We start from the raw sequence: 25,796 nt of genomic DNA, 5'->3' as shown, positions 1-25,796 counted from the left end.
TTGTCTGACATGCAGCCCTGATGGTGACTTCTCTCTCTTCTGAGCTGTCGCCTTCCCTCGGCAAAAAGATGGAGACCAAATCAATCAATGCAGGACCATTTATTACCTTACAATTCAGCAAGATCTATGGGCACACAAACCTAAAAAAAAACGTTTTAAAATATGTGTTGTGTTTTCAACCTGCGATGTGTGACACGGGGTGCTGGCGCTCTGCCTGACTGCTACTTAAAGGATTGTCATTTGGGGAAAAATAAATTTCTCTAACAAGGCAAAAGTCAATGTTTTCATGTTTTACTACAATCAAACTGATGCAGCTGACAATTTAATGTCTCATCACTTAAGCTCTCTGCGGATAATGGAAGTAAAACCCACACAAATCATAAATACATCCTGGTGGTGCATTTGTTCAGCATTTATTTACTTCAGATTGCTCCCGTGCTGGTTCAGTTGCACAGGATCCCCCTCGTCAGGTTGTGGAAGCCTATCAGCTGACAATGGACACTTTCCCGGAGTCGTAAGCAAAGTGCAACTGGTCTCTCTTATGCTAATCAGCAGAAAGCCCATCACATAATTGGTCGCAGATGGAAGTCAGGTGCAGGCATCCAGTGATAATTTTTGTATTCTTTATTCATCACAGGTGTAAACATGAAAGGCAAATATGTCAGTGACAGCATTACAAATATTCCATATGATAGCATAATGGCTAATATGCAGTTCTTAAAATACTAGTTTCCGTACAGATACATATCACTAGAGATAGATATCCATCCATCCATCCATCGTCCGCCGCCAGGTCAAGGTCATGGAGGCAGCAGTCTGAGCAGACATGCTTACAGTTACAGACCTCCCTCTAACCCAGGCACCTCCTCCAGCTCCTCCAGAGAGATACTCAGACGCTCCCCGGCCAGCTGCGAGATATAATCTCTCCAGTGTGTCCAGGGTCTGCCCTGGGGCCTCCTCGCTGTTGGACATGCACCTCCCCAGAGAGGCATCCTAGACAGATGCCTGAACCACCTCAGCTGGCTCCGTTCGATGCAGAGGAGCAGCGGCTCCTCTTTGAGTCCCTCTGGAATGTCCGAGCCCCTAACCCTCTCTCTAGGGGTGACACCCTGCAAAGGAAGCTTATAGTCGCACCAGATGCTTTTTGGTGTTACTCCAGATTTTTACGGTGGCATTTTATTCCCTCAAGTTCATTTTTGCACACATTACAATAATCCCTTTTTGTGATTCCAGAATTAATTTCCAACAGTATGACAAGTGAGGCACAAGTCAACAGCTGTAGCTGTATTGGCAGAGACGCAGAAAGTAAATATTAAGACCTGGCATTTATTGATGTTCATAATTCTATCCATTTTTTTTAACCAAAGCACTAAAGCTCGGATCTTAATTAATTGGGTCAAACATTTGGCATTGTTTAGGAATCGGAGACTAAATGTAGTGTAACTTTTGAGGAGCAAAGCAGGGGAATGCAGCACTCCTTTTACTCATTTAGTACAACTGTCGCTCATCTGAATCTGGATTTGAACTGACACTCTAATTGGATTCATACACACAGAATAGAAGATACAGAAACTCAAGCCCACAAATATGCAGGTGCAGGTCCTAATGAACACATTGGACATTTAACAGACCATTATTCATTTAGAGGCTTTAGAGAGTTTAGGACAGAGTTCCCCCTTTCTGGTCTGGGGAGTCCAATTTGCATCACAGCTTGTAAAATGTGTCCGAGTGGGGAAATCTGCAGACTGTGATGGATTCTGACCCTCTGGGACCGCAATTGGCAAATCCTGGTTTAGGAGAATAGTAGAGGCTTAGAAGTCTAATTTTCAGTTTACCTAATTAATATGAACACACAATAAGACTGACACACAAGAATGGACAAATTATCTAAAACATTACATCCCTGTGTTATTCTGACCAGCTGCATGTCCAGGAGCAGAATGAAGGAAAAGCTTGAATACAACCAGGGAAACCACAGGCGCAGAGCTTTAAAGGTCTAAGGACACCACACTAAGCCATTAGCATGATCAGCTTTGTATGAAACTTAGCTGCAGTTTGGACAGTTTGGACAGTATGGATACTTTCAGTCAATGGGTGAACGATGTTTGGTAGTGAAAAACATAAAGCAGTAAAAAAATACCTTTATAACTATAATTTTGTCCACTGCTATTTCCAAAAAGTCATAGCTGTATGTTTTGTATAATAATGTCCCAATCGAGACTATTAATTATTAGTCTACTGAGCTTCAAGCACATTTAAAGGATTGAATTTGTTTTGGCACAAAAAAATAAGATGTTTGTCTATAAAAGTACCTATACACTCACCTAAAGGATTATTAGGAACACCATACTAATACGGTGTTTGACCCCCTTTCCCCTTCAGAACTGCCTTAATTCTACGTGGCACTGATTCAACAAGGTGCTGAAAGCATTCTTTAGAAATGTTGGCCCATATTGATAGGATAGCATCTTGCAGTTGATGGAGATTTGTGGGATGCACATCCAGGGCATGAAGCTCCCGTTCCACCACATCCCAAAAATGCTCTATTGGGTTGAGATCTGGTGACTGTGGGGGCCATTGTAGTACAGTGAACTCATTGTTATGTTCAAGAAGCCAATTTGAAATGATTCGAGCTTTGTGACATGGTGCATTATCTTGCTGGAAGTAGCCATCAGAGGATGGGTACATGGTGGTCATAAACAATGCTCAGGTAGGCCGTGGCATTTAAACGATGCCCAATTGACACTAAGGGGCCTAAAGTGTGCCAAGAAAACATCCCCCACACCATTACACCACCACCACCAGCCTGCACAGTGGTAACAAGGCATGATGGATCCATATTCTCATTCTGTTTACGCCAAATTCTGACTCTACCATTTGAATGTCTCAACAGAAATTGAGACTCATCAGACCAGGCAACATTTTTCCAGTCTTCAACTGTCCAATTTTGGTGAGCTCGTGCAAATTGTAGCCTCTTTTTCCTATTTGTAGTGGAGATGAGTGGTACCCGGTGGGGTCTTCTGCTGTTGTAGCCCATCCGCCTCAAGGTTGTGCGTGTTGTGGCTTCACAAATGCTTTGCTGCATACCTCGGTTGTAACGAGTGGTTATTTCAGTCAAAGTTGCTCTTCTATCAGCTTGAATCAGTCGGCCCATTCTCCTCTGACCTCTAGCATCAACAAGGCATTTTTGCCCACAGGACTGCCGCATACTGGATGTTTTTCCCTTTGCACACCATTCTTTGTAAACCCTAGAAATGGTTGTGCGTGAAAATCCCAGTAACTGAGCAGATTGTGAAATACTCAGACCGGCCCGTCTGGCACCAACAACCATGCCACGCTCAAAATTGCTTAAATCACCTTTCTTTCCCATTCTGACATTCAGTTTGGAGTTCAGGAGATTGTCTTGACCAGGACCACACCCCTAAATGCATTGAAGCAACTGCCATGTGATTGGTTGATTAGATAATTGCATTAATGACAAATTGAACAGGTGTTCCTAATAATCCTTTAGGTGAGTGTAGGTTTAAAATGTGTCTGATTTTGCACTTAAGATGGGCACTTAAAGACCTTTGCACTTTGTACATTTTATGCTGAGATTGATCTGCACCTCAGTGTTATAGTAATCATAAGGCGTACTTGCTCATACCTGCTCCGTCTTTGTTTACGGGTGTCTCAGGAGCCGTAGGAGCTGTTGTGTGTATTGCGATCACACCGCAGGCCTGATTACATGGAGGGTCTTAATCAAGTGGCACCGGCGTCCCTGAACCCCCCCGGGGGTCTGCTCCTCCACTTCCTGTCAGGCTGCAGTGAGAAACAATCAATCACCTTTGGCCAGAAATGACTGGTGGAGATGCCATCTTACACAGCCAGACAGAAAGGAAGACAGAGAGAGGCAGAGGCAATAGCAGCAGCATGGAACGGAAACCCATGCATTTATAAAATATGCAAAAGCTTGTGTTAGCAAACAAATTTGGAAAGAACTAATGTAGGCACATCAGCTGGTAGAGTGATTATGTAAAACAACCCTCCATCCTGCTCTCAATACTATCTTAATTAGTGCCTGTAGATAGCAGGTATTTGTTGTAAGCCCAGGTTTTTATAGGGATACCTTTTAATCCTTGCATTACACTGTAGGCTTCTGCTGTATAGCTCAAAAAGCACTGTAACTTAAGAATTAAACCAGACTTCTAAAACTTTACGTACTTCCCTGAATATGCTCATGCTATTCTTCAGGGTACTGAGCGCAAACAAATAGTGGGTAAGTTCAATCCATCGGGTGAAACTGCTCATCTAATATAGTGGGAAACAGACAGCGCCTTTTCAAAGAACTACAGCAGAAGTACAGTTATTAAAAAGAATATTTTTGCAAGTTGTCGTTTTATATGTCCATGTGGAACAAAACAGTTAAAACGGACAAGCAGGACATCCCATAAACTTGATTGATATTATTTAAAAAGATGTGCACTCTTGGCAAACTATCAAAGATGTCGAGTCCTCAAAGGGAGGCATGGACTCTACCCTGTGCATAACCCTTTTAATCTTTACTGGAAAAGACAGACTTAGGTGGATGGGCCTTAGGAGGGAGAAGAATGTTTTTTTCCCTCTCTTTTTGGCAGGACTCTGGAAAAATGTCTGGCTCACCTCTTGCCCCATCCCCCAGGAATACACACCCCCAACATCTGAAAAATAGGGAGAGAAACAAAAATAAACAGAGAGCATATATACACAACTCCTGTGAGGTATCAGGCATGATTCCCCCCCACTTAAAACAAAATGCTGTCCTGACAAAAGTAGCTCAAGTATCATACATCAAACACTTGTTAACTCCCCCAGTCCCCGTGATTGCACATGACTGCAAACAAGTCAGAGATAAAATCTGCAGAAAGATGGAACCAATCCCGCCTGCTTTAAAGATCATCAATCACCTTTTGTAAGCTCTCATATTATTCGTTGAAGTAAAGCTGTTCTCTCCTTTTACAGACGTCATACAATACAGAATGCAAACAAATGATTGTTAGCTGTCTTAGCTATAGCAAGTATACATTTCTGCATAAAACAATATGGAAGAGCCAAATCAAGAGCAGCCTTGTTCCAAACGTTTTCCCTGGTCAGCCTCACAGGACCTATCCCAAACAGCATTGGGTGCAAGGCTGAGGTAGACCTTCGCTGGGATACCAGCCCATTACAGGCTTTACATACACATGCACACTATGGCCAATTGAGGAACACTCATGATCCTACCTGCCTGTCTTTGCTCACAGGAGGAAGCCAGAGCATGATACTGGGAGAATATGCAAACTCCTCACAAGCCAAGTTGAGCCGGGATTCAAATCCCTCCACCCTAGAGACACAATGTAAAAATACAACCTCCTGTGTTACCCACCAGATCAATCTCAATGGACTATGGGAATGATATATGCCACTGTAAGTTCAGATAATTCTACAGATAATTTACTTGCTGGAAGTTTTTCCAGGTATGTCCTGCTCCAAACCATTTAGACTCTAACTGTCCAAGTGATCTCAATCGCTATGCCTCTAAAAACAATACTCACAGAACGTCGAAGATTTCCAACAGGTTTAAAGCATCTTTAGCACCTCCACAAATTCTCGCTATGTTCATGGTGCATATTCCAGTGCAGTACTTTCTAGAATTACAGTATATTAATGGAAATTCCGCTGACTCTGTACTGCTTTTTTACATTTTTCATCCAAAGGCTTTAATGCTTTCAAACCACAAATTAGGCAATGGCTTTGTATTAATGTGATGTTTCTTGGTGGAAAAAATTGCTGTTGTATGAGATATTTCTCATGCGTCACAAAGAAGCTGTACATTCATATTCTCCACTGAAATAAAACAAAAAGACAAACACCTTGTACAGATTCTTTAATTACTCTGCAAGTTTCTGCAAGAGTTGATGACAAATCAATAGTGTGGAATTCTGCCACTTGTGAAGTTTGCACATCTTTTCAGTGAAAACCCAATCAATTTTTTTAAACCACTAAATAGAAAACACCGAAAACTATGATAACTGATAGCTAATCTATAACCAAATAGAACCTGTTATTATATATCATTAGAATAGGGGTAGACAACCCTGATCCCAGAGTGGATCTCAGACAGATAGTAACTTATCAGCTGGGATAGAAAACCTGCCAGATACTGGCACCCCAGAGTTAGGGTTGACTGCCCCTGAAACAGAGTGTGTGAAATAAGTTGGTGGTGTTGTTGTGAGTTATGTCAGCAGACACAAGCAGTGTCTACACCTTGCTTTTGCTCAGTATCGTCTCCATGGAATCTGAAATATTTCAGTGCAACTGAAGACAAATGTGTTTTGCTGACCAATTCTTGTTCGCTTCTCCCCTGTCCACTCCTCATTTTTGTTTAATTTCTCACAAATGCACCACGTTTTACAGTTTATGTGTGAGTCCAACATCAAGGACATGAATGATTATGATTGTCCCAGAGAGTGCATGCAAAACTAATGCAAAAGCAACTGTAATAAACGTCAGACTGATTTTTAAAAACGTAAGATAATCTTCAAAAGGAACAATCATTTAAGAAAGCAAAAAAAAAAACAGGTTTTGTGTCCTATGACTGTAGAAATGCTTTTGTTGTAACTGTAGGGCCCTGTTCTTTGGGAATGCAGTTTGCATGTTCTCTCCATGTTGGGTGGCTTTCGTCTGGTCACTCTGACTTTCTCCTGCAGTCCAAAGAAGTGCAGAAGTGCAGTCACGTGATGTGTGCCATCCGGGGTTGTTGCTCCAGACCCTATACTCTCAGGAACTGGGATAAGTGATTAGAAAATGGATGGAGAGTAACTGACAAACATTCTGTACTTAATTTAAGTTGTAAAAATGACACCACTACTTTATGTTACAGACTGAATTTCCTTCCAACATGGCTACTCACATAAACAGTGGCACATAGCCCATTACTCTGGCAGCTAGAAAAGGGGCGTGTGTGTGTTTGTGTGTGTGTGTGTGTGTGTGCGTGAGGTTGTTCTTTGTGACCACATGGGATCTGGTATAACGCATGCAGCTAATAGCTTCCATCTTTGTCTGACAAACTCAACCTTTAATTATGTCCCTCTCTAGCAGTGTCAGGTAACATTTTACACACCCCAAGTGAGTGATCTGCACTGTTCTGCCAGATACAAAGTTTAACTTATCCCTCCCATTTGAGAAGTACTCTGCAGGTACTGTACTCTGTCAAAAGCTGTCATGTAAAATGGCTGGATTGAATTTCTTAAACCCATTGGTTCTTTTTCTGAATAAATTAAGATATAATAACTCCAACTAGTTGTGCTGTAGATGTGCTGTATGAAATACTGTTACGTCACAGAAGTTAGCAAGGGAATTTTTATTCAGTGTAATTACTAATATTACCGTATTTATTTGCTTTGCACAGCTTCATCAATAAGTATCTCATATAATAAACATGAATATATATATACACACACACACACACACACATATATATATACATATTGTGTGAGATGAATATATATATATATATTCATCTCACACTTTGCACACTTTGCACACTTTGCAGTACCACCTGTCACATTGCTGCTAATTGTACATTATTTATGGCTGCTCATGATTCTTGTCCATGTTTAATGTTTAATGACCTTTTATCTCTTTCATTCTTATGTTTCCCGTTAACGACCAAGCATTTCACTACATGCTGAACTGCCCATAGCTGTGTATGTCACAAATACAACACTCTGTCATACAGAATGCTTATCTTTAGGTACAGAGAATTTTACACATTTTTTTTTTTCTTTTTTAATCCTGAAATTTGACTGCCTGTGTCTGGCTTTGGGGTTTTTTGACTATATGCTGTACTCTGAGGGATTGAGGAATGAGGGACGGAGCAGCGAGAGCCCCCGGTCAGGCCGCTATTCAGCTGGGGAGAGGCCGCTATCCGCTCTCAGCAGCTTCCACTTCAGTGCCCCTCCCCGTCCCGCTCGGAGCTGCCTGCCAGTTGGGTAGAAAAGGACAGCGTAAGGTCTGCCACTTGCTGTGAATAGCAAGCATTGTGCTTTAGGACTTAATTCAGGAGTGAAAAAGACCAGACTCGGCAGCCATTGTGCTGCGTGCAGCCCATTGGTTAAACCTCCGGGACAGGCCCAGCCCACAGCCCACGCCGCTGTTGAAAACTGTAATTTGTTACAGGCCATGCAGGGTAACAATTTCATCTTGTGGAAGCAATAATTTATTACGGCCGCTGCCGCGGAGCAGTGAGGGGCGGCTGCCACTTTTGGTGTGGGCCTGGCGGGCAGCTTGTTAGGCCTGACACTCCGCAGAATAAAAGGGTTTGCGGGGCTTAAGGAAGCCCCCGGCATGTCAGAGGGGGTCACATTTCACACGCAGATGTGTGACCAACCTGACCTTTAGGGGGAAGGTGCATTTTAAGCCAGAAAAGGAAGGTGCTGGATGAGGTTTGGTGGGGGGGGGGGGGGGCAGGGGGGGGATTGAATGCAAAATCTCTTTAGTGGACAACATTCTTCACTTTGGTGAGCAGAGGAGGCAGGCAAGACCCCGATATCCATTTTTGACAAAAAAAAAAACCAAGATAACAGCGAAAACAAACACAAATTTGGTGATTTATCTAAAATTATTTTCGAGGTGGTAACTTTAACAAAAAAATCACAAATAAAACAAAAAATTTGGGTATTAAAAATACAACAAACACCTGCTAAGACATGATGTGTGTCTGAATAAATATCACATAGAGGACACGGACGGGCTAACTGAACACTACAGGGTTTGTTTACTTCTTCAGTGCCGGGCTGTTTGCCTTAGGGGCTCATGCCTTAAGTTCCATTCCTCAATGTGCAGGCAATCACACCCGTGCTATTGAGCAAGTGTGAAGATCCGTCCAGAAAGACATAATAAGACGCGGGGAAAAGGGGGGGAGCTTGATAATAACCTTTAAGCACACTTGTCATACTGACCCCGCTGTGAGGAGTCCCGCAAAGAGCCCACATCGCCCGTCTCGGAGAGGCATTCCTCTCTTCCATTGCCAGGTCCCCCCATTCTTGCCGCCGGCAGCCGGCCATCCCTGAGTTCCTCAGGCATGGACACAATCAAAGGGAGCAGCTCGCTAATTGTGGCTCGCTGGATGTGCGAAGCTGTTGACCTGTTGTTGGGAGGTTGTGAAGAACCGGGCCTTTCTGTTACGGTCAAGGATGCATCATAACTGCACTCAAGCGCTCCTTTGTCTGTTTTACATTTATAGCTTACATAAATAAAGCCATTGTGTATTTTCCTGCTAAAAGTCTATAGAAATGTGGCCATTCTAAAATTGTAACTAACCAAAGATAATTGAAATCGTCCATACGAAATAGCTAAACTTTAAATGTGCAGATTAAAATATGTCCTAAAATAACTCAAAGCACCCAATACGGGTTTTTTATATAAATGAAAGTGCTCGGATCCTGCACAGAGCCAGAGCTACTGCCGTCCACATAATCTGGTTGCTGGTATACCTAGCACATGGATTATTACTAGGCAAATAAAAGATTTTTAAATTGTTATAAAGGGAAAAATATGTGTCCCATCATGCCTCTGCCCTCGTCATTACTTACGTTTTATTGATACATTTATATAATGAAAATAGTCTAGATTTTGACTTCATACTCACAAACTATTCTCTTTCAAAAATTAAAAGCAATTTCACGCACTTTCAAATTTTGAGAGAAGATGACAAAGATTAAGTAATGGCATGAACATAGGTGGGTGTGTGGCTGTCATCTTAAATTACACAACAGGTGCTGCAAACAACCTAGGATGTCATCATATAATTGCCTTGCTGGAAGGCTGTTTGTCTGTGAATGTATGTCAGGAAATAGCTGAGGGGATAGAGGTTTTGTCTTACGGTGTCCAGAGACTGACATTTATGTTCTGTTCTGTAAAATTACCCATAATGCTTACTGTTGCACAGAACTTTACTGAGCGATGGACTTATTACTATTTTCTTTTTTCGAAGCACAAAGCAGCTCATTTATCAGCTGCTTCTTGTCAGCGAGCGCTGGCTTTGTCATAACAGAGCGATCAAGGCCATACAGCCTTGACGAAAAATATTTAAAAAACCGCCGCACAAAAGACTGTAGCAAGTTACTATTTTCCTATTCAGATAAAATATAACAAAATCAAAAGAGACAGAAACAACAGTGAAACAGATTTAAGGAAAAACATTGTATTCACTCACAGGCAAACAGCCCAGTGAAAATAAACATTTTATCCTGAAATTCAAATATTTTGTAGGTGATGAATGTCATTTTAATTGCCTTTAAGGGCTATTTCCACTGAATTCTACACTTGAGGGATGACATGATAACGCCTCTCTTGCCTTGCTTCTGTAGAGTAAGCTTGAAGAATGGGACAGAACTGCTTATCTAATATTTCAGAAACATAATTTACCCCCCTCCCCAAATGTTGCGTATTCTTTGTGAGTGCTACACAAGGGGGAAATATGACAATAAAATGGTCTGACACTTCATATTAAATGTAGGTAGTACATTGTACAACACATTTCATTCAGGGAAGTGGAAAATAATGTGCAGTGAAAAATGTTGTTTAATAATTTATACTAGCACGCTGTGGCATCCTGGTGCGAGCACTCTTCAGCTGATTCAGTGAATTCCAAGACTTCATGTACAACAGGTGACATAACAATGATGCGGGGAAATCAGGGGAAGCAGATAACCGTAAGCACCGGTAGCTATGGCAACAAACATGCAGCCTATATCAGGGCAGCATTACTAAACTGTGCATTAAAAAAAGGGACTGGAACCGCAGCAGGACCCACCTAATTCTAATACAGGTGCAAGAAAAATATGAATAACACAAAGGAACAAAATCTATTAAAAAAATTTAGGGCCAGATAATCCTGCGTCAATTTCGTCCGCATCATTAGTATGTCATTCAAAAAAAGCAAAATTTAAAAAAATAATAAAAACATATCAGGCTGCATGGTAAGTTTTCCCTTTGAGCGATGTAAGCCTGAATGAACGCACAGAATAATAAATAAATGCACACATAAAGCAACAAAAGGCACAACTATCTGTGCTTGCTTTAGGACAGATCATTGGCATTCCTTATAATTAGCAGCAGGGACTGAGCAGAGGCTAGAGGGGGCCTTTGGATAACTGCTGGGCCTTCTGTGGGTTCTTCATGTGGGAATGTCAGCAGTGGTATATCTTCATTTTGGGTTAACAGCACACACACACACACGCACGACCACAAGAACCTACATCGCTGCCACTATACAAAAAAGAAAGAATAAAGAATACAGCTGACAGTGGACACCACTGTAATGAATGCAGTTATTAAATTGTTTCAGCTGCAAAGAGGCCTATTCTTCCATCATTATAAAGGGAACAATTTATCCCTACTGATCGCCTCTGTCTCTTCTTTCTCTGCTCTTACTTTGATGTAGCTGCATATTGCTGTGATGTGTTCTATTCAATAGCGAATCTGGGGCAATTTTAATGCTTTTGTACCTCGCCAGCGCTCCATTTTTTTCTGTTTAAAAATAGCTGTTAATTATAAGTGCAGTTTAAATGTCTCTAGTGACCCAGAAATGCAGGTTGGAATGAGACGGATTGTACATCTCCCATACAGCAGCTGTACGCTTTTCTCTCTCCCCTTCCCACATTTTCTGCTTCTCCTCTTCTCTGCGGCAATCCCAGTCAGCCCAGCGCGCGCAGAAGCCCACAGAGGGAAGCCGCCACGTCGGCTATCTGAATTAAAATCTTTTTGCCCGGGTGAAAAAAGAGAGCACATTGGAGACTAACTTGAAATGAGTTGCTCTCTGCCAATTGTGAGCCTCAAACTGTGTTTTACATTTGCGGATCCTCCAGCCTCAAAAACGGGGGAACAAATTCAAATGGGAGTTTTTTTTTCCACCCTCTGTCTGGCAACTAATGTACCTGTGGTGAGGACTAAACCGGAACCTAAAGATTTTCCTTAAGAGGTCCTCATAAATAAGGCATTAGGTGGGTTCACAGCAATGAACAGGGGCAGAACTTTTCACACTGCCTCAGTACAGCCCTGAAGACAGACAGGCACAAAGGCAGTGTCTGTGTTCACATGGTGTCCCTTCTCGAAGCAGCGTGTGACATGTAGTAGGCATAAGTTCCATTTAATCATTTTTAATAGTTCTTCCATTCTGTATGTATTTTTTTTAATGTAAGTTTAATGGCTGTATCACATACCTCCTCTCCCCGACCTCAACACCCTACAGCCAATCGGCAAACAGTTTCTTGCACCTTATGCAGCTGGTGTGATACACTTCCCAAACAGCTCAACAGAGAAGGCAGCGTGTATCTGAGCTGTGCTGCTATTGCAAATCTGACAGAGGCGTCACGGGTCCAAATTTTGAGAATAGCTTAAGGTCAGACGGATTGTAGCAGGTTGAATTATGGCAAGCGCTAAATGACATTCGAGTGCATGTGTCATAAGTAAAGCCTGGCCCACCTCCACTTCCTGTCTTATCTTTCTGAGTCTCAGTTAATCCCTCTCCATGCTAGGCACTTCCATCCTAGCCCTAGCCTCACTGATACAGCCGCTGTACCAAAATGAGCAAAAGGAAATGACCTATCAATGGATGCAACCTTAATGTTACCCCCTACCTGTTTTACAGGGAACGTTGCCTTTTCTGACATCCTTGTATAGACGGATTATTTTGTCATACTGCAGTAATAAATAACCACATTCTCACTCACTTGAGCCGACCTCTGAAATGCACTATTACTGCTGTCAGCTAGAGCACAGTTTCGGAAGGACCAGAAATAGTCAAGAAAAGTCAAGGGCAATTAAATTCTATTCATCTTCCATAGGACTTCCTAAAGAACAATGTAGTGAAAATAATTATCGGCATACGAGAAAGAAATGGGGTTGATAAGATTATTTTAATGAATTAAGAAAATTAATGGACTGCTGGTATTTGCTTAAGCACAGATTTAATTTACATATGGTTTCTTCCAATGTGTGCAGCAAAGCATTTTACTGAAGCAGTAAAAAAAACAAAAAACAAAACGTGAGTATTTTTCTAAGGTACAACAGCAGAGTCCCTTCTGGCACTGATATGGAATATTTATGTCCTCAACTGCCATGCTACATACCATGAAAAATGTAATTTTTAATACCTTTATCAGTTCCTCTTTCCCCACATATTAATATTTACTTTTCATATTGATGAAGATTAAATCTACCAGGACTCAAGAAGGAAAGCTTGAGCCTCTTTCAATATCAGAAGCAAACAGATAACAACTGTAATACCATTAAAATAAATTAATGCAAGGAAAGATCTGATCTAACATAATACTTTGTATATCTTACTGCTGAACAGGCCATTTCCTTCTACAATAATATCTGAATGGTTCCGTCAAATACTCCGTTTTTAATAAAATTATTAATACTTTATTATGCAATTTGGCTGTGGGTACCTCCCTATCACCAGTGTTGAACAAATATAATCTTGCAAATATTAACCTCCAAAGATTCCACTATAGACACAAATGGGCACTTTACTGCGCTACTCGAAGGAATTATTTCCTTGTTTCATATGAACTGTTGTTCCGGCTTCAGTCGCATAGTCAGGAAGCAGTGTAGGTTTGTATAATGGCTTGTTACTTTATGTAGGCCTGAAATGAAAAGTTTCTGAAACCCACGTTTGGGCCTGATTTGGACACGGGTGACTCAGAGTGAGTTTAACACTCACAGAGGGAAAGTGAAAAGCATATAATATTTCTCAAAACAGGAAAACAACCAACAAAATAATGAATAAAGAATTTTCAAGAAACTTCCAGAAAACTTAAAAAAAAAAACATAAAGAAAAGCATTAAAAAGGAGTATTATGCTTCTCCTGAGTGCAAGATGAATCCTGGGGGTTGGAGGATGTAAGGATGAAAAGATGACTGCGTTTCATGCTGACTCACAGAGAATCAGAAGTACATAAACTGTTTTGTAAAACGGCAAGAAATAAAGGAACACTTAATATAGCAGCTTCCTTCCTTAAAGTAAGGCTTGAATGAGAGGAATAAAAAAGTAAAGTTAGAAAGAGAATAGAAAAAGGCAACCCTCTAGCTATAACATGGAAATTGAGAGAGAGGCATCCCGTTCAAAGATGCATTGCTCTTATAAACACATAGCAGCTACATCTGCAAGGCCCAAGGCACAGCGGAGCAGGATATGGGGACAGGCAGAGCACTTTCCCAGAGGAATCAAGAACCATTCCATTACTGTCTGCTTTAACAAAGGAATTAACGGGGAAAAATGTCGGGAAAAAGAATCATAGGACAAACTTACAGGCTTTATGATGAGTAAAGCTCATGGCTGTTGCAATATGCTAATGTTCTATTAGCACTGATAACGTTAAAGACAGCAGAAATCAAAAGGACTTTGTTCTTGCACAGAATTCAGTAAAACTTGTGTCATGCAATTTTTATTAAAATATACTTATTAAAACATGTATTACAAATTGCAACAACTATGCGCTGTGAGATCACAGCAATTAAATGAATTTGGTTTTGTTTAAAATGACTACCAAATTTGTCTAGAATAATTGATGCATATAATGGTTATTCTATATGCATAAAGCTCTGCAGAAGAACAGTATTGGATTTGTTATACTTCTCATACAGTCTAACTGAGCCAGTTGTCCCCTGCCTTGTGTCCTCTGGATCCTGGCTGCAGACTCACTGTGACCCTGTATTGGACACTGTTAACAGAAAATGGATGGATAATTTACATTGACCTTTTGCTTATAATAAAACATACTATGTGACATTTTGTTTTTAGATGAGATGGTGAGAGGGCCCACTGTTGCTTGCCAGTGGTGGAATGCAGTTACCAGGACAGACTGATGTTCTGTAGGGTGTACAGTGGACAACAATACGGAGAATCTTCATATCTGGACCCTGTGATCACTGGACTATGCATTATTGGTACTTGGTCATGGTGATAAAATGTGACATGGTCTTAATCAGTCTTAACTCCATGGAGACCATCTTGAATAAGCCAAGTGCTTTCCACTGCTCTGAAAGTGAGTGTGGAAGGTATGGAGATCGGAGCAATCGCTCCTGCTCTCAGCTTTACACATGGCCGGTGTCTCATACCTACTCAGACATCATAATTGTCAGTATGTCAGTATAATTATTGAATACACTAGTTAATGCATGCTAGTTATAAAGTAATAACTGGTATAGTTAGCTACTTCCAAATTTGCTGCGTGCTTCATATATTTCTATGTGTAATTTTGGGTTTGTTATTCTGTACAGTATATGTGTCATTAGGTTGGTTTTTGTATTGTTTTTCATATCCTCTGCTCTGCATTCACTCAGGATCCAAAATCTTTCAGCTTAAAGCCTGTTAAAATGAACTTTACCCTTAATACATATAACATCTGTCAATTTACAGAGTCAGCTTCCCTTAAATGTTGAATTTTTAATCATGTAATCAAATTAAATCAATTTCATTCCAGGCAAAATACATTCAATATGTTTTTGGAGATGGAGGGCATGCAGAACATTTAAATCTAAATTAAATTCCGTTAAGGATAAAGGTAATTTTCAGCTCACATTGGTCCTGCATTTACACAATCAGAAGAAAAATGGGGGAAAATGCATTAAATGCAAAAAAAATAGTTTTAGTCATGCTTTAGTGAGAGCCTGCAGCACCGTTTCAGTACTGATACCTCTGGATGTCATAAAAGGACAAGAGAGTGTGAATGTGTGCTGGTCAGCCTGTCTGCAGCAAGGGGACGATAAGTATCTAATGAGATAAGGTACGCATGCAAATTTACTCGCCGAGATCGCCCTTTATAATCTTCTTAACTCTCCTGATAGTCATCAGCTATCTAAAAGTAACATCAAACAGACTGCCTGGGCTTATGCACAGAGAGGCAGCGCTATATATGATGATAAAAAAATATTTTGCTGTAAAAACATACAAATAGATTAATACTCATCAATAAGATAACCCTACCACGTCAAACTATGAAAGATGAATATTATTATTGCATAGAAATGTTTTTTATTTAATGAAAGAAAGCGAAATTCAGTTAGAACTACTTTTTATACATTTATTGAGCAGTGAACTTCTTCCAAAGTGATGTTCAACTGAGAAGACAGGGCCAGCCAGTCCCTAGAGCAATTAGGGTAATGGCCCACGATCAAGAACCTAATGGTGAAATCACTCGGCCAACAGTGGGATTTGAAACAGGGAGTTTCCAAACACAGGTCCTAACATGGACCGAACCTACAAAGACACATACTTCCCCAGTTACTGTAACAAGGAAACATATAAAAGTATTTTTACTCAAAAATATATAGTCTTTTTTTACTGAAAATATGTATATTCAGTTCTTAATTTTCATTTAACTCAAACCATGAATTATATAGATACGGTCAGTTTTTTTCAACAATTTTAGTCAAGTTTATTCAACAATGAGTTGCATGTAATGTTTAAATTCCTAAATTCCTTTTAGTATTTAATTTAAGCATAGCTTAGCTCCTTTGATGACAAAGGAAAAGAAAAACATTTATTTATTTGAATATCTGGAAGACCATTCCAAACAATTTCATATTGGTATTTGTGCACGATGTGGAAAAAAACAAAATTGCACCTCAGTGGAAGTTATTCTTAATGTTACTGTTGCAATCAAATGTCCTTATTAAGAATTAATTGAACATTAACTCTGTCCTCTTCTAAAGTAAAGACCTATGAAGTCTTTCAACCACTAATAGTAGCCTAAGAGCTAGAATTAATACTTCTGGCTTGTATCATTTAAGATGAAAGGGCAGGTTTTTTTTAATCAGGATAAGCATAAACTGAAATGCAGCTAAATTTCTTTTAAGGGTTGAGAGCAAGCAGCTACTGTCATACATATAGGCCTGAGTAGGCTGCACAAATGTCCCAGCACCCTATTCTACTATTATTAACTTCATGAATTCAGAGCATTCAAATGGGTAAAAGCCAACTGCTGCATGATTGTAAAACTGTTGTGCTGAAATAACACAGCCGGTGTTCAAACATTCTGCAATGCACTCTTGCCTCCACTGCAGACATAAATTCAATGGCCTTTCATAATGTTGAGTGGAACTACAGTATCTCTGCATCGCTGTTATTTGTCCCCTATTTAAGTAATTTGTTCCTTAAAAAACCACTTGGATCTCTACAAATGTGGATTCATTAGGAGTACATCATCATAGAGACCAAATCAGATGTGAATAACTTTATCCTCGCTCAGAAGCCTTTTTAGAAACATGTTTTATTACACAAAAACACACAATGCTCCATCCAGCACTAAATGGTCTATACTCTATATCCTAAACAGCAGCATTTAACGAACTGTGCTTTGGAAGGCATCCTAATTTTCAACTTTCAAGTTTTATCATAATCTTGGCCATAGTCTAAGTGAAGTGAAAGCAGAAGAACAGGCTGCAATAGTCAAACCATAATCTTCCCTTAACCTTTCCATGTCCTTTCTCTCACACCCACAGTTTGGCATATAAGACCCTGTACTGACCTGAATATCCTCTGACATTTAGCACTAAGCTACCCTTTTAGTTAGACCGGGTCTTAGCACTGCACAGCAAATAAATCTTGATGGAATTCAAATACTGATCTATTTATTTGAAGGGAATTCGGTGGCTCCTGAATGTGAGCTACCCTTTCTTCAGGTTAAATGATTTTGTTCTGTTGTATAATTAAAATTTAATCACACAGATTAAAACTATAAATGGAATGACTCTTTCAAGAATGTTTTCAACTGACTGAAAAGTTTACAAAAAAAATTGTGTGAATTAAATAAGCCAAAATTCTACTTATTGTAATGGAATTTTGATGTTTATATAACAATGTATTGAGTCACAGTAGTGTTTTTATTCATTATTTATATCCATCTATCTGGTTTCCTCCTACAGTCCAAAAACTTGCTAAAGTGAATCGGACTTGCCGGTATTGTCCGTAGGTGTGAATGTGCGTCTGAATGGGTTGTGTGCTCTGCAATGGGTTGGTGCCCCATCCTGGGTTAATCCCTGCCTTACACCAGTAGCTTCTTGGATAGGCTCTGGACCCTCGCAACCCTGTACAGGAACGAGAGGGAATGGAAATGGAATGGATGGATGGAATCCATCTATCGTCCGTGCAGATTATCTAGCGTGATACAGGAGACAAGGGAAAGGACGCCTTGGACAATATCCCTGCCTACAGCAGAGCACACACATATTGTACACGACTCAGAGATATCAAGTCACCTATTTCCAGACTGAGGGAGACACCTGAAGCATTTGGAGGAAACCTGCACACACACAGGGAGAAGAAAGTCCACTGACACAAAGCCAGCAGCCGGAGTCATGGCTATCGGTGCTACTCACTGGGACACCGCATTGCTTTGGTTCTTTACAATTCATAAGAAAACGAACAAGGACAGATTTGCTCATGTGACTGATGATGTATATTCAGGGATCCAAATGGATGGTGGTCTCATTAGTAAACAGCTTTTTCTTGTCTTTTAGATCTCCATTTCTCCTCTTGCCAGGAGATACGCCTCATTCCTGCCTGCACCTCATTCGATTGCGAATACACTGACATTGCGGACTATATAATTGTGATGTCATCAAGAACAAAACCTTGGGGATTATATTCTTTTATTCTGCAAAGTTTCCTTTGATGAAGTATGACTTACCTAGCTAGCTAAAACAATTGGATTTATTGCAAAATATATATGAATCTATATGGGTATCCCAATAATTTACCTATTTCGCAGTGATACTAAAATCTTCCAGAAAATAAGAACATTATTATAATATAATATAATATAATATAATAGAGGTTATATGTTCTTTAAGTAGCTGTCTGGCTTAGGAGTCCAACATGTCCTACACTACTCTTTTATGTCAATAATGTGAAGTAATAGTAATATTATCTATCCATATTCCATGCACTCATTCGTCACTTTGTGATGAGCATAGGTTCTCTAATATGCATCGTTAGGCATTTTCGGCACTGTGTGAACAAGTATTATGCACCGTACGTAATTGTATGTGCTATACTGACTGGAATAGGTATGTTGACACCAGTATCACCACAAACATGTGAGTAATGCGTTGTGCTGTGACGTTATGAAGGCTATGATGTCACTAGGCGATAGCAATTTATCAATTCCATTACAATATAATGTTATGGGACCACTATCGTGTATGTGGTCCATCGTTGACCAAAATGTTGTAATGTGGCGCATATACCAGTACTGAGAACTCATACCATGACACCAAAGAACCCAGAGAAGAACATTTTTTACTGTGAATATTAAAATACAGTAGTATGCAAAAGTTTGGGGACCCCTCGATAAATAACATATTTTGGTCATTTTTTAATTGAAAAGATGTAAACACAGTCTCTATAGGAAATGCACAATATTTTCACCAAACATTGAATCTGAGACTTTGGAACTCTTAGGGTGCCCAAACTTTTGCAGAGTGCCATAATAATGTTTTTATTTTTTATCTTTGTTCAATTTATGACATAAAAAGTAACTATGCATCAAGGTTTGCTGAAAATATTGTGCATTTTTTTCCATTTCCTACAGAGACTGCTTACATCTTTTCCATTAAAAAATGACCAAAATATGTTATTTATCGAGGGGTGCCCAAACTTTTGCATACTACTGTATATGCCACAACCAGTCAGCTACTAAACCTCCATCATTGAACTGCTCCCAGAAGAAAACATCTGCACACACTTTTGAGTTTCCAGCCTCCAATGTTCACTATCTCTGAACTTTAGGAGCCAGCGCATATCCCATTGGAATAATTGCTAAAATTTCTTCTGGTCAGGACAATGCAATAGCCCAAAAATATTGCTATCTTCTTCTCCCACAGAACCGGCATGTATGTTGACTGTCTTCTGCAGTATAACTCTCTGTACTCCCTCTCTTCAGCAATATAATTTATTACTGTTTTGTCAACAGTCTGTTTCTGATCTATCCTTTCCCATTAATTTCCACACAGAGGATTATCGTAAGTCATGCTGTATGTATTGGTGCTAACTCATATACTTCACTGCAATCGTTTGTGACTTCTCACCCACAATTAATTTAGTCGTAGTTGTAGAACATCACCAGAAACGTAGTTGCAGTTGCTTTGTTCTATAGCCAAATCAACAGCATGCTTCATAAAATCAGGTTTCATTCGATTTTCGTTCTAATGCTTTCCAAAGCAAAATATCAAATGATATGGATAAGTGGGTATAGGAAATGGATTGATAGATGGATTGTTCATCTGCTGTCTCCCTTTCTATTCTAATTTCCACACATGCTTTTAGAAAGTTAGCTTAATGTTCATCATCAAAATATACCTTTGCATAATAAAAAGCATCCTTATTCATTATATGACACCATATTGTCTATAACAATGTAAGCTCAGGTGAGATATTAAATCAATTCCATTCATCCGTAAACCTGTAATCTGTCCCAGGCAGGACAGGACAGAAGGTGAGAGATGTTTTTCATGCAATGCCATAGTTACACAATCAAACACTATTGATTCACTTTATACTGTATAGACTACGAGAGGAAATTGGAGCACCTGGAAACAATCTGTTAATTCATGTATATATATATAGACAGCATGCAAACGAAACACAGGTAACTAATCATAACCACAACCCTGGAAGTGTGAGGTTTCAATGCCAAGCAGTGAAACACTGCACCTCCCTCAAGTGTTACAGTGCCATATGGTTATAATTTTACTTTTGATTTTATTTTATCTCTCTGTGGGCTCATCATAGCCTAGATTTTAAACAAGATCAGGTAAACAGTTTAAATGTCAGTTAGTTACAGTATTTTACAAACAATGAATGGGTCCATGACTAACTTTTTACATTATGGTTTGGAATGTTCATCAAATGGATGACATTAGTGCAGCCTCATGGCCACCATAATAACCAACTGTTTGCTGGAGAGATTCCATCATGGCCACCAACAACATTCCAAAATTCCACTAATATTTTACACAATTCCACTAATCACATGAGCTGAGTGAGAAACATGCCAAAAATGAAGTACTGCATCAGTTTTGTTTCTCATTCAAAACTCATGAAATTTGAACTCATGTTAAATGTCAGGAAGGCTGATTTGTGCAAGAAATACAGTGCAATATTCTAGCTTATTTTGGAGTTTCTTGCTAGTTTAACATGGAGTTATGAAACACTACAATGTCTCCTTACTTGATATCTATTTTAATGTATTAGTGTATTTGTGAAAACGGATTAAATGTGTTTTTATCATTACTTTTATTGTTTGCAATCATTAGCTAACAGCAAGCGGTTTTAGGTTTAGCATTAAATAGTCTGACTTCTGTAAAACTGGAATCCTTTTGAACTGAAAGCAAAATTGTGACAGCAAAATCCGAGCAGTGGTTTTCCTCACCCTTTCGCATTCTAATCGGGCAATTAGGTGGCTCCTCCGTAGTTCCCTGCAACGCCGTTATCGGTGAGCCCCGTTGTAATATTTACAGCAGAGCTGTTGGTGCGCTTTGAGGGAGTGAGAAATAGGGATGCACTCGGAGTTAATAACCCTTTCAGTCACGCGTGCACTGCCTTTTTTTTATCCTGTTCTGCTTTTCAAATGAGCAGCTTAAAGATCCCATTACCTGTTGTTATCGGTGCATTAGTAAGCATTATAAATGAAGAGGGGTAAATAAGCAAATAAAGGTAAACTATTAAAGGTGAGCTAGATTGTAAGCATGGCCCAGCCTGCAGTTGTCTGGGAAATATGCTAGCTAAATGAGCAGCGTTCCCCCCTTAAGTGGCCTTTGAATGTTTAGAAAAATATAATAGCAAAAAGCAAAGGGGTAATATTATTATTATTATTCTTATTATATACTGTATTTTTATATTTAGAAAGATAGATAGATAAATATATACTCAGACATCCTGGTCTATGTGCCTATATTCACCTGCTTTTCTTTGTCTGTTTTTCCATCAGTCCAGTACTCTCTTCAACTCTGCCAAGAAGCGTGCTTGACTGTAGCACAGTGTCAGAATGTTGGGCTCCTGTCAAATCTAATTTGAGCACAATTTTTGCCCAAACGTGTTTTATTAGGCTTTTCAAATGCTAATATTTATTAATCCCTTCTTTCTTGCCCCTTGGCTAAGGAGGATAATATTGGCTAATGCACAATTACACTCAGTCCTCGAACTCCATTAAATATTTTTTTTTTGCTTCAAATTTCTCATCTCAAATCTGCTGGTAAAGACCTTGTCTGTGCACTTCAGAAACACCTGCGGATTTAGACTGGGTTGCAATGATGCCTCTCTCCTTTCCTGAGTTTAATTATTATTACCAAAATTAAGTTTTCTCTAGTGTGTTGATCATTTATACATATCCATTCATTTTTCATATATAGGCATTTCATTGAGTTGGCAATTTGCTTGGAATTTCTGGCAAATAATATGTATAGAAAACTGTAAAGGAACAAAATTGTGGCAATACAGAATGGTTAATAGTTATGCAGGTAACTATATATATATAGTTGGCTATTATTCTCTCTGTAAGTGCATGCACACACACACACACACATATATATATATATATACACACTTACATAGAGAGAATAATAGCCAACTCTGAATGCAGCAAAAGACATACTAAGCAAACTGATACAACTGCCTTAGAACAAAATAAAATGAAAACAGTACAGCATACATCTCTATTGCAAGTCTCTCTGCTCATCCTGACCCCCCCAACAACCCCCCTGTTCTTAGATGTTAGAGAAGGACAGTTTGCATCGGGAGCAAAATGGATATTTATAGGGAAGCTGCAACTTGCCTGATTCCTCCTAGAGAATAACAGAGCTGAGACCAGGCACAGTACAGTACAGGAGGAGTTTTGGGTGAGGTAGCTGTATTGGTGTTCAAAAAAATCAGGAAGAAAAAAACCATACCTGATAATACTGTCTACATCTCTATACGTTTTACAGCTGTTTCCATCAGCATGGACAGTACTTCCATGTTTCCCAGTATATGTAGTGTGCCTGTTCATTGTTTGTCTAATGTTTAATGTTTACATTAGGCTAAAAGTACAGGTAGTAATCTTCCCTCCCCTTAAATTATTGATAATTGTATAAGATTTTTTTTTTGTCTTTGTAATGTCTGTCCTGTTAGGAATGGCTCAGGAGGACTTCCTTTCACTGTGATTTCACTAGTGATTCCTTTCACTGTGTCACTGTACATGGCTGAGATGATAAAGTTTTACTTGACTTAAACAGAGCCCAGTTTGAACCCAGATTGGAAATGGACATGGTTCCGTGGCAGAGTTGTCCAGGAATCGGTCCCAGGAACATATTTGTAAAAGTGAGACGACGCGGTTTCTTCCTGATCGAGAGAGATAGAGGGCTGTAAGTTTGTAGGAATTTCTTTGCAAAGGAGTAGGGTGACCTGAAGTTCATGTCTCCTCTTCGCAGTTGTCATGACACCCACATCTCATTTTTGCTTGTTTTTGTATGGATGTTTCGCAGCAGCCGAATGGAAAACACATCAAGTTATCTTTTTAAGCTATACGCTGATCTGTGATATGTGTTTGACAGACTTTACCACCATATAGTTAATTCCTGCTTAACCACTGAATACGTAAAGAAAGAACTTAAATAACATGCATGTTCTTAGTATTAAAACTTATGTTATCAGGTTCTACTCATCTGGATTAAAGTTTTAATAAACATTGCAAGAAAGGACCGCAGGTAGGAACTACTATTACGGTAACATAGCACATGCAAATAAACCATTTATTTCTCATATTATAGCTAACAGAACTGAATAGATTTTTTATTAAATTGATACGGAGGATAGCAAGCATTGTTTAAAAGAATTCACTGCAGCCTAGCATGAACCAGAGACCCCACCTATGTAACCTTTCTATGAATTATGCATAGAAACTCAATGAAGAATATATGAAAAATAGGAGCTATTCGCTGGGGGCAGAGTGGTGGTGAGCAGGTACAGTAGCTTGGTTGGCTGTGGGAGATTTGGCTGCTTTTCCTTTGCTCTCTAGCCATGACACCCACAAGCACCATCCTTGTTTGGCTTTTATCTTCACACCCACATGGCCCAACATTATTTCACTTGCTTCCCTGTGGGTGTTCCCCTTTTGCTCTTTGAAATGCATGCTCTTTGGACAGAACTGTGTTGAGAACAAAAATCTGTTGATGAGTTGTTGTGGTTGGGTAGCATAAATGTACGGATTAAGGAACGATTAGTGGTTAGATTGAATTTTGAACTCGGTACTAAAAGTAAATCCACAAAAATCGATAAAAATAATATCATTCGCCAACAATTACATGTGAAAATGCACTACTTGTTGATGGAAAGATTGAAATGAAAACCTTTTATTTGGTTTTGTTAATTTTATGAATAAAGGGTATCATATACAATATGCATATGTTACTGGATACTATTACCAATTATTGGACAACTGCAGGAAGCCAGTAATAAACAGTGCTGAATAAAATAGGTAACTGTGCTGTTCAGTGGGAAGCAGTTTCCCTGAAATTTTCACACTGCGAGGGCAGAGGTGCAAGGTTACTTGGTGAGTGCTGTAATACCCACCTGTTGATCATGTCTAGTAGGACCGAACTGTGACATGCCATACCGCAGCGCAAAAGGTCCCAGAAGGTCACAGATATTTCAGAGATATTTCACAGGTTTGTTGGAAAGGAGTGACTATGACTCAAGGACCCATCCAATCACATCCCTATTGAATGGCTTCCATAGAGGGCTCTACCATAAACCCAGAAGAAGTGTCACTTTTGATCTCACTCAATGAGTCAAGGAGAGAAGCTGTACGTGGAGATAAAGGGGCAAAGAGGACGATATAATGGGAATGAAAGTGGGCTTCAGCTATACGTGAATATTTTGTGTGGCATGTTGGAATATGTGCAAAACTAAGCTGGACTGACTTTTGAAATCGGAATGGAATCTGCATATATCTATGCTCTGTAGTCCAATTAGCACAATATATATTTTCATTGTGGGTTATTTGCACAAGTCTGTAATAATAATATAGTTGTATTTATTAGTCATTGGCTTTGTAGGCATCTTTATCTACTTCTGTTTTATCTAGTTGTTTGTGCTGCAAAAGGTGTACAACATGAGTAGATAGTGACATTTCTACTTGCTTTAAAATAACTTGAGTGTGTAAAGATGTTAGCATATTGTGAAAGAGCACAAAAAGAAGACAAAAGAGAATGCATTGGTCTCCTTCTGTGATGACCTCTGATAGCAAGAGCAAAATAGCGAGCTTACTTGACAAATGCCATCATTTCAAAGGTGCATTTCAACTCTTTTCCTCCCGCGCACTGTGCTCTCGAAAGGATTTAGTTTCACACCCTACGCAAGGTCATGAAAGCAACATCAAAAGCGAGTCCTTCTGTTATCAGTGTTTCCATTCTGGGATTTTGCCACACACAGGCAAAGTCATACATACTAAGACTGAAGTCTTTGGGTCACAATCTCTACGTAAATTATACCCAGTGAAGTTATGTAAATTATGCGGACAAAGAGTTACGAGGTCAGGTTTGTTTTTCTGACGAGTGTGTATTTTCTTTTGGAAGAGCAGTCAGCTGTCCAGCACATACTTAGGAGAGCATGCATAATTTCACAGCAGAGTGCATGAAGGTATGTATGTTAGAAGGACAGGGAGCTGCTCTGGTTATTTAGAGTACAAAAGCCCTCTAAAGGTCTAGTAGTACTGGCGTACTTGCTACCGCTAAATAGCATCTTAATTA

General features: G+C 39.5%; 1 long non-coding RNA gene across 1 annotated transcript; it reads right to left on the bottom strand.

Annotated features, from left to right (window-relative positions):
- On the bottom strand, positions 1-21,542 carry LOC111847257 (uncharacterized). The gene is made up of 4 exons (XR_002839058.2): positions 21,443-21,542; positions 4,642-4,679; positions 3,647-3,801; positions 1-51 (listed from the first exon to the last, which is right to left on the bottom strand). It is a non-coding gene; the product is annotated as an uncharacterized lncRNA (long non-coding RNA).
- Positions 21,543-25,796: the final 4,254 nt, after the last annotated feature.

This window comes from Paramormyrops kingsleyae, chromosome 2 (assembly GCF_048594095.1).
Source record: "Paramormyrops kingsleyae isolate MSU_618 chromosome 2, PKINGS_0.4, whole genome shotgun sequence".
In the NCBI taxonomy this organism is placed as follows: Eukaryota; Metazoa; Chordata; class Actinopteri; order Osteoglossiformes; family Mormyridae; genus Paramormyrops; species Paramormyrops kingsleyae.
Note: the sequence above shows the minus strand (reverse complement) of the source record. Positions and strands in the feature narration are given on the sequence as shown.